The following is a 10,167-nucleotide window of genomic DNA, read 5'->3' as shown; positions in this document are numbered from 1 at the left end:
ATTTTGTTTAGGCTGGACAGTTCATCTCTGGCGCCTTTAGAGGGCGGCTTTTGCTGACCTGGCCGAGAGCTTCTGAATCCGGTGTTTACTCCCGTGCTCTTGGGCTGTCTTCTTTAATCCGGCGCTTATTACTATTTCTGCACCGTGATTTCCCGTTTCCATCTCTAACTTCGGATGTACTGGGGTCGCTGGTGCTGCATCTGGCTAGCCAGCTGTCCTCACCCGCGCAAAAGCGGATCATGAGGCTTGTTAATGCTGCCATTGTTCTCGGCTTTTCTTGGCCGAGGTGTCTGGCAAGCCATTCGTCATGGATGCTATGCTTAAAAGCTGCCAAGGGTTCGGTGTTCGGACAGTCGACTATTTGGTTCTTTTTAGTAAGAAACCCGTTCCAAAGCTTTCGGGCTGACTCTCCGGGCTGTTGAGTTATATGACTCAAATCATCTCCTCGAGCCATATGGATATGGAGGATGTAGTCCTCAATCCAGACCCCAGGGTCTGTTGTTCCGTCGTATGCCTCTACGTTTACGGGTTTGAATCCCTCTGGAAATTCGTGGTCCAGCACCTCTTCGGTGAAACATAGGGGGTGTGCGGCACCCCTGTATCTGTGTGTACTGCGTTGTTCGGATGTTTGTTGTGTTGCATCGTATGCTGGAGCGCGCTTGCATGGTCCATAGATGGATCTAGGTGCGCCATCCTTTTGATGCGAGCCCTCGCGTGGATCGCGTATTGGCTTATGTGCGGCGTTGTTTGCCGCTCTATGTTGGCCGTGAGGTCGTCTATCCGGCCGGATGGCTGTTTTAATTTTTGGTTGCGGGGGATCTAAGGCCTCCTCATCGAATTCAGGTAGCAACTTCCGCTTTGGGTAGCTCTTGGTGTGGCGATTATTGCCGTACTTCGATGCTGTGTTGAGTACTTTACTCCATCTGATTTGGAGTGTGTCTTGCGCAGCCTTGAGCCTTTGCTTCTGCTTTTTTAGACTCCTCGCGGTGGCAACAAGCCTTTGATGGGCATTCTAATTGCTCCAGGTGTCTGTCCGGTGTGATGTCGTCCGGAATATTATCTTTGACAGAGTCGGTTTGTTCGGTTTGATTCTCTGTGTTGCATGGTCCGGCGATGGTTCACCCTGCTCTAACGCTGGGTCGACATGATCGATATTTCTATCGAGGCAGGATTTGGGGCGGCGCTTACGCCGCCGCTTTGACTGCTTCTCGAGGGGACAATCCTTCGTTGCGTCCTTCCGTTCCTCGTTGTTGTTTTCTTTTGGTGTGTCCACCATGTATCCGTCATGTGATGAAGTGGGCGTCCAGTGCCCTGTGGGCAGTGGTTCCTGTTGGTCTCCTGCATCTTCGTCCATACCATCGATGTCTTCAGAGTCGAAGTCGAGCATGTTAGTTAAGTCATCAACAGTGGCTACTAAGTGGGTGGTGGGTGGGCGTCGAATTTCTTCGTCGTCCGCATCCCAATCCCGCCGGTCATAGTTCGGCCAGGATCCTCCTGACAAGGAAAGAGACCTTAATGAGTTCAGTATGTCGCCAAAGGGCGAGTGTTGAAAAATATCTGCGGAGGTAAACTCCATGATTGGTGCCCAATTGGATTCACTAGGAACGGGCGCAGGCGGTTCGGAGTCCGTGGTCGGAGAAGGATCCGGCAGTTTAACAACACGGCTCTCGTGCAGGGTAAGGTCGATGTTTGGCTCGATCGTCGCTGAAGATAAGGCCTCCGTGGCGGGGTCCATCCACCCGTCCACGGATGACGCAACTAGCTTCGAATTGAGGGTCGGAGCGGCTGCCGGTGCGATCTCCTGAACACTGTCCGATGGTAGAGCTAAATCGTACTCATCGTGGCCGTGTGACGCACAAGGCAGGGGCTCGAATCCATCGAAGATCAAGTCTCCGCAGATATCGGCCATGTAGTTTAAGCTTCCAAACCTAACCTGGTGGTCAGGGGCGTAACTTTCGATCTGCTCCAGATGGCCAAGCGAATTGGCCCGCAGTGCGAAGCCGCCGAATACAAAGACCTGTCCGGGGAGAAAAGTCTCACCCTGGACTGCATCGCTATCGATGATCGTAGGAGCCATCAAGCCTAACGGCGACGACACAGAGGAACTCCCAATGAAAGCACCAATGTCGGTGTCAAAACCGGCGGATCTCGGGTAGGGGGTCCCGAACTGTGCGTCTAGGCGGATGGTAACAGGAGGCAGGGGACACAATGTTTTACCCAGGTTTGGGCCCTCTTGATGGAGGTAAAACCCTACATCCTGCTTGATTAATATTGATGATATGGGTAGTACAAGAGTAGATCTACCACGAGATCAGAGAGGCTAAACCCTAGAAGCTAGCCTATGGTATGATTGTATGTTGTCCTATGGACTAAAACCCTCCGGTTTATATAGACACCGGAGAGGGCTAGGGTTACACAAGGTCGGTTACAAAGGAGGAGATACACATATCCGTATCGCCTAGCTTGGCTTCCATGCCAAGTAGAGTCCCATCCGGACACGAGACAAAGTCTTCAATCTTGTATCTTCATAGTCCAACAGTCCGGCCAAAGGATATAGTCCGGCTGTTCGGAGACCCCCTAATCCAGGACTCCCTCACCCTTATCGGGTAATACGAGTCACCAGGCCCGGCGCAGTCCGCCTGGAGACCAAAGATGTTGTCCCAGTAAGCAATTCCTGGAACATCGGACATCTTCGCAAGTTTTACCCATAAGGCGCGGTTGCCGGGCCTCCCGACGAACCACATTTTGTACGAGCCTTGCCAGCAAGGCATGTAACCCTCTATACAAAGCCTGCTTGAGGAGGAATCTTCATCATCGGAGGAGCTATCCACGCAGCACTTCAAGCGGGTTCCAAGATCTCCGAAGACCTTGACGGAGAGCAGGCTGCCCTCCGTTGACTTGAAGTAGAGGACAAGCCCCGTCGTTAGGCTGTGGTTGTGTGTGAACGTCTTCCATCCGCGGTGGAGGTACATGACATGAGGGGCAGGGAAGTCGACGTCGATCCGCGTGCCGCCGTTCCCGCAGCCCTTCATGTGCAACCAGAGGGTCTGGGGAGGATCGAGCTCCATATCCCGAGCAAAGGCAATAGGGAGACGGAGGCGGCGATGTGGTGGCCGGCGCAGCCTAATGAAGAACTCGCGGGGCTGGTCCCCGACGTGGTGCTCCATCGGGGGAGGCATCGCTGGCGGAGGCGCTGCCCCGTCCTTCTCTCCCCCGGGCGCCACGACGACCTTGACCTTGCCCCTCCCTCTTCCTCTCGTGGCTGGTTCCACCGCCACGAGCTCTTGGGAAGGAGGAACGCGCTGGCGAGCAGGGACCCTCGCCGCTACCGTCGAAGGGCCAGCGCTTCCTCTCGCCATGGCGGATGGAAGGAAGAAGCAGAGGTGGAAGGAGACGGATGATGGAAGAGTGTGAGATGCTGCCCCTCCCCTCCTTATAAAGGGGTGGAGTCGGGGCTTGGCCGCCCCACTCGACCAATCCGGTCATCGGGGGCGTAGGGAATCAGGACTGGCCTGCTGCCCCAATCAGCGACGTCACGGTTTCCCGCCTCCAGCTCCTGCCACCTGCATGAGGGACACGTGGCGAGCGAGCAGCATTGAAGGGACAGACGAAGCGGCCGCTCCCCACCCCGTAATCGTTGGGCGTGGGAACCTTGAAAGCCACGACCCAAGTCCACCCAAGTAAATGGGTCGTGCCTCTGCACCTCCCTCCTTTTACGAGGAAGGCGTGAGCCGCCTCTTTACCACAATGTGACGCATGCGTACGGGAACCGCCCCACGCATGACCCCCACGTCATGCACGACCCTCCACGTCGCGCGTTCAACACGGGTCGTGGGGAAGCACAGCGAACGAGAAATTACTACAGTAAAATCCGCCCCACCTGCCCGCGCACCGTTCTGGGCCTAGCCCAACAACGCGTCGTGCTTATGTGTGGCCCAGGCCCGGGGGCTCCTATCAGTGTACAAAAGTAGGGGCTCTCCTTTTGACCCCTTTACTTGTGCACGGGCAGTCAGAGCCACGCGCCGCGACCACACTTAGCAGGGCAGAGGAGGGAAGCCGGAGAGAAGCCAAAGCACGAGACGACCAAGGCGACGCCAAGACCGGAAGCACAAGAGGGCAAGAGGGAGAGGTGGACTCCCTCGGCAAGATTCTTGCTGGGGCGCCCCCCCCCCCCGCAGCCCCGGCAAGAGCCTTGCCGGAGCAACTTGCCCGATGCCAGCGGAGTGAACCACCCTTGAGCCCACCGGCTCCAACCCAACCAGCTGCGTTGGAACCAGGGCTCGGGAGGCGCCTTTGTGGTGGCATGCAAATCTTCATCAAACTCATAAATATATGAGTTCAGATGAGGACTAGAAGACGGCGACCCTCGGTAGGATCCTAGCCGAGGAAATCCACAAGACCCCCGGCAAGACCCTTGCCGGGGATGACAGCAACGCCACAGCAAGACCCTTACCGAGCACCCAGCAAGACCCTTGCTGAGGGCGTCAGCAGGGCCACAGCTAGGCTGCACCAGCCAAGACTCCGTCACCGTTCGCATGCAGCTGCCAGCCCAACCAGCTGGGCAGGCACCTGCGTGGCAACATGTAGCTTCCAGGCCAACTCAGCAAGCACATGCGCGGCATGCAGATCTTCCTAAAGGCCCTATCACCGCGCCACCTCATCTGCCTGCCTACATAGCGTTGCATGCATCACCAGCCTGGGCACATGTCGAAGCGAGGCAAAGCGGCGATGGATAGGACGGGCCTCATTCCGTCCCCGATAAAGCTAATGGACACCTACGTAGTGCATTTAATGCACTTTGTCCCCTAATGGCGTGTGATAAGCTCGCGCATTGTAGGCCTTTCCACCTCCTGTGTGCCACTATGGCAGCCCCTTTTTCCTATAAAAGGAGGCCCGAGGCGACCAGGAGAAGGATTCGGCTCTTTGGAACAAGACAACCACCATAGCTAGCTCAAGAACACTCAATACATCCACCAAAGCAGGACTAGGGTTTTACGCGTCCTCGTGGCCCGAACCTGGGTAAACGACCCGTGTGCTTGCTCCTAGACCTGCTCTCCTCACGACTCCACGCCCGCCGACCGTAGAAGGGATCCCAGTGATCCCATAGGTGTCGTTCCCACCGACAGGTTTGAGCGGCAAAAGCCGAAAATTCAGATAAGATAAGTTTAAAGTTTCGTTCGCAATTTCTTCAGCTGAGAAGGACACAGTGATGATTTTGAACGAGTTTCAAATAGAACGCACATGAAGAATTTGTGAATAGACTAGGTTGAGTTTAGTATATAGGGGGAAGGGTCCAATCACATTCACTTAGCAGAACAAGCAACTTGAAGAAATAGCAATAAGTGAATGCTGTAGAGGACATAAACTCATATATATATATATATATATATATATGTATATATATATATATTATATATATATAGCCAATGAAGAAAAATGATGGAAAGAGTGAAGACATTGCAAAGTTGAAGAAATTGAACAACTGAGGAATTTCAAAACCAAAAAAATTCAAATTGAAGATTTTCTACTTTTGGTGGTGGCGTGACCCACCGTATAAGAATGATGATTTCAGACATCGCGTACAATTGTCGTAGGGTTCTGAGAATCAAATTCTTCGTTAATTTCTTCACACTTAGAGTGTTAGTCTTCATTGGTTGAAGAAAAACGTTTCTTCATGTGTTGCACATCTAAGTCATCAATTTTGCATAAGTGTTAGGATGAGTGTCCTTTTCAAAAAACATTAGAAGATTCTAAGATATTTAGCTCACACCGCAACTTGCTAAATCTCTTCTCATCCAAGGGTTTAGTGAAGATATCGGCTAGCTGTTCTTCAGTCTTCACATGCTCAATAGAGATGTCGCCCTTCAACACATGATCACGAAGAAAATGACGACGAATCTGAATGTGCTTTGTCTTCGAGTGCTGAACTAGGTTATGAGCAATCTTGATGGCACTCTCATTGTCACAGTAGAGTGTCACATTCTTCACGTTGACGCCATAGTCCTTGAGAGTTTGCTTCATCCATAGTAGTTGAGCACAACAAGAACCAGTAACAATGTACTCAACTTCAGCAATAGACAATGATACGCTGTTCTGTTTCTTCGAGGACCAACAGACCAAGGATCGTCTGAGGAAATGGCATGTGCCAGATGTTGACTTGCGGTCCACACGATCACCATCATAGTCAGAGTCTGAATATCCAGTGAGATCAAAAGCCGAGCCCTTGGGGTACCATAATCCAAGTGTTGGTGTGTGAGCTAGATATCGAAGAATATGCTTCACAACCTTATGGCGTGATTCCTTCGGTGTAGCTTGAAATCGGGCACACATGCAAACACTAAGCATAATATCTGGCCTAGATGCACATAAGTACAATAAAGAACCAATCATGGAGCGGTATACCTTTTGATCGAAGTCAATATCATTTTCATCAGTGCATAGATGGCCATTTGTGGGCATTGGGATTTTGACTCCTTTGCAATCTTGCATGCTGAATTTCCTCAATACATCCTTGAGGTATTTCTCCTGAGATATGAATATGCCATTGCGCTGTTGACGAATCTGAAGACCTAAGAAGAATTTTAATTCTCCCATCATAGACATTTGATATTCTTCACTCATCATATAGGCAAATTCATCACTGTAACACTGGTCAGTACAGCCAAAAATGATATCATCAACATAAATTTGGCACACAAACAATTCACGTTCATAGGATTTAGTGAAAAGAGTTGGGTCAAGTGAACCGGGTTTGAAGCCTTTCTTCATGAGGAATTCCTTCAAAGTATCATACCACGCCAGAGGGGCCTGCTTTAGGCCATAGAGGGCCTTATTGAGTCTAAAGACTTTGTTAGGATGCTTTGGATCTTCAAAACCTGGGGGTTGAGCAATATATACTTCTTCCTTAAGCTTACCGTTGAGGAATGCACTTTTCACATCCATTTGATATAAGATGATATCATGATGGTTAGCATAAGCAAGTAATATGCTAATAGCTTCAAGTCTAGCAACAGGTGCAAAAGTTTCATCGAAGCCAATTCCTTCAACCTGTGTGTAGCCTTGAGCTACAAGCCGTGCCTTATTCCTCACCACAAGGCCATTTTCATCTTGCTTGTTGCGATAGATCCACTTTGTACCAATGATATTGTGCTTGCGAGGATCTGGACGTTTGACCGGTTCCCAGACGTTGTTGAGCTCGAATTGATCTAATTACTCTTGCATAGCTTGAATCCGCTCAGGCTCCAGAAAAACTTCATTTACCTTAGTGGGATCTGTGATAGAGACGAAAGCAAAGTGCCCACAAAAGTTAGATAAATGTGAATCTCTTGAGCGTGTGAGAGGACCTGGAATGTTGATGTCGCTGATGATTTTCTCAGTCTGCACTTCTTTTGCAACGCGAGGATGAGCGGGTTGTCATTGAGGAATTTGATCAGCATTTTCTTCAGCACCATTTTCCTTAGGTGCATCAGCATGACGTTCTTCACGTTCTGGAACGACTTCTTCAGCAGATTCTTCAGTAGGAATGACATCCTCAGTAGCCTTGAACTTAATAGATTCCTCAGGAGGTATTTCATCTGTCACAGGAGGTAGGTGCTCTCTTTGCGAGCCATTAGTTTCATCGAACCGCACATCTACAGTGTCAAGAACCTTGTGGTGATAGGTGTTGAAGACTCTGTAGGTGTGTGAGTCCTTACCATAACCGAGCATAAAACCTTCATGTGCTTTCGGTGCAAATTTAGAACTATGATGAGGATTTCTAATACAGCATTTAGCACCAAAGACTTTGAAATAACTCACATTGGGTTTCTTATCAGTGAGGAGTTCATATGCAGTCTTCTTGAAGAATTTGTGAGGATATATCCTGTTGATGATGTGGCAAGCAGTATCAATTGCCTCAGGCCAGAAGCAAGTAGGCATCTTGTACTCATCAAGCATAGTGTGAGCCATCTCAACAAGAGTCCTGTTCTTGCGCTCCACGACACCATTTTGCTGAGGAGTATAAGGAGCAGATAACTCATGAGTAATACCAAGTTCATCAAGATAGTCATCAAGACTAGTGTTCTTGAACTCAGTTCCATTATCACTTCTGATGTGCTTGATCTTCATACCAAAGTTGGTTCAAGCCCTCGAGGAAAATCGTTTGAAGACTTCCTGCACTTCAGTTTTGTAAGTGATGATATGCACCCATGTATATCAAGAATAATCATCAACAATGACAAAGCCATATAAAGATGCAGCATTAGTAAATGTGGCATAGTGAGTAGGACCAAAGAGATCCATGTGAAGCAATTCAAATGGTCGAGTAGTAGTCATGATAGTCTTTGCTGGATGCTATGCCTTGGTCATCTTTCCAGCTTCACAGGCTCCGCATAAGTGATCCTTGAGGAATTTGACATTTTCAATGCCAATGACATGCTTATTCTTCGCGAGTGTGTGCAGATCCCTCATGCCAGCATGACCAAGTCGTCGATGCCATAGCCAACCTTCTGAAGCTTTTGCAAGTAGACATGTAGCAGGTTGTGGTCCTGCAAAGAAATCAACAATATACAAATCTCCTCTCGTAAAGCCTTCGAAGACTTCGGAATTGTCAGCTTCCATGATCACAACACAATGATACTTGCCAAAGACAACAACCATATCAAGATCACAAAGCACTGAGACTATCGGTGTACAAAAGTAGGGGCTCTTCTTTTGACCCCTTTACTTGTGCACGGGCAGTCAGAGCCACGCGCCACGGCCACACTTAGCAGGGCAGAGGAGGGAAGCCGGAGAGAAGCCGAAGCACGAGACAACCAAGGCAACTACAAGACCAGAAGCGCGGGAGAGAAAGAGGGCGAGGTGGACTCCCTCGGCAAGATCCTTGCTGAGGCAGACTCCGCAGCCCTGGCAAGAGCCTTGCCGGGGCAACTTGCCTGATGCCAGCGGAGCAAGCCACCCTTGAGCCCACATGCTCCAACCCAACCAACAACATTGGAACCAAGGCTTGGGAGGCGCCTCTGTGGTGGCATGCAAATCTTCGTCAAGATCATAAACATGTGAGATCAGATGAGGACCAGAAGACGGCGACCCTCGGTGGGATCCTAGCCGTGGGAATCCACAAGGCCCCCGGCAAGACCCTTGCCGGGGACGACTACAATGCCATGGCAATACCCTTGCCGGGCCCCGACAAGGCCCTTGCCGAGGGCATTAGCAGGGCCAATGCCAGGCCCACGCCAGCCAAGACTCCACCACCATCCCCAAGCAGCTGCTAGCTCAACCAGCTGGGCAGGCACCTGCGTGGCGACGGGCGACCTCTACACCAACTTGGCAAGCACCTGCGTGGCGGCATGCGACCCTTCATGAAGGCTCCACCACCGCGCCAGCCCAGCAGTCAGCCAACGTGGCGCTATGATGCCTCGTCAGCTCAGACGCGTGTCGAAGCCAGGCGTGGCGGCGACAGGTGGGACACGCTTCCTTACCACCCCTGATAAAGTGAGAGGGGCACGTTGGTAGTGCATTAAATGTGTTTGTCTGATGGGGCCAGAGGATAGACTCATCCACTGTAGACCTTTCCACCTCCTGTGTGCCATTGTGGCAACCCCTTTTCGCCTATAAAAGGAGGCCCAAGGCATCCATGAGAGGGATTCGGCTCTTTTGGGCAAGCTGCACCCCGTAGCTGGCTCAAGAACACAAGAACACTCAAATACACCCACCAAAGCAGGACTAGGGTATTACGCATCTTAGCGGCCCGAACCTGGGTAAACGATCCGTGTGCTTCCTGTCAGACCCGCTCTTTGCACAACCTCGCGCTCGCCAACCGTAGAAGGGATCCCAGTGACCCCATAGGTGTCGTTTCCACCGACGTCTTTGGCGCGCCAGGTAGGGGGCGCAGTTGTGAAAATCCGGTCAGGTAGTCAGCCTAGTGGTTCTTCATCGTCATGTCTCCCAAGAAGAAGGCGACCATGATGGTCGGTTCATTCGGAGCCGGACGGCCCGTACGGGTGCGGGCGAGCAGCGGGCCAGTTGCGGACAGGACCCGAGGCGTGACCCGCGAGCACCGACATTCCTCTGGTAGTCAGAGCCCCGCGAGCAGCGTCGTTCATGCGCAAGGCGACGGGCCGCACGCCGCGAAATCCAGAGACGGAGCCCCCCCCCCCCCCCGCAGGCGATGCGGGACTCTCTCGAGGC

Source organism: Triticum aestivum, chromosome 5A (genome assembly GCF_018294505.1).
Source record: "Triticum aestivum cultivar Chinese Spring chromosome 5A, IWGSC CS RefSeq v2.1, whole genome shotgun sequence".
NCBI lineage: Eukaryota > Viridiplantae > Streptophyta > Magnoliopsida > Poales > Poaceae > Triticum > Triticum aestivum.
This window is presented reverse-complemented; position numbering follows the sequence as displayed.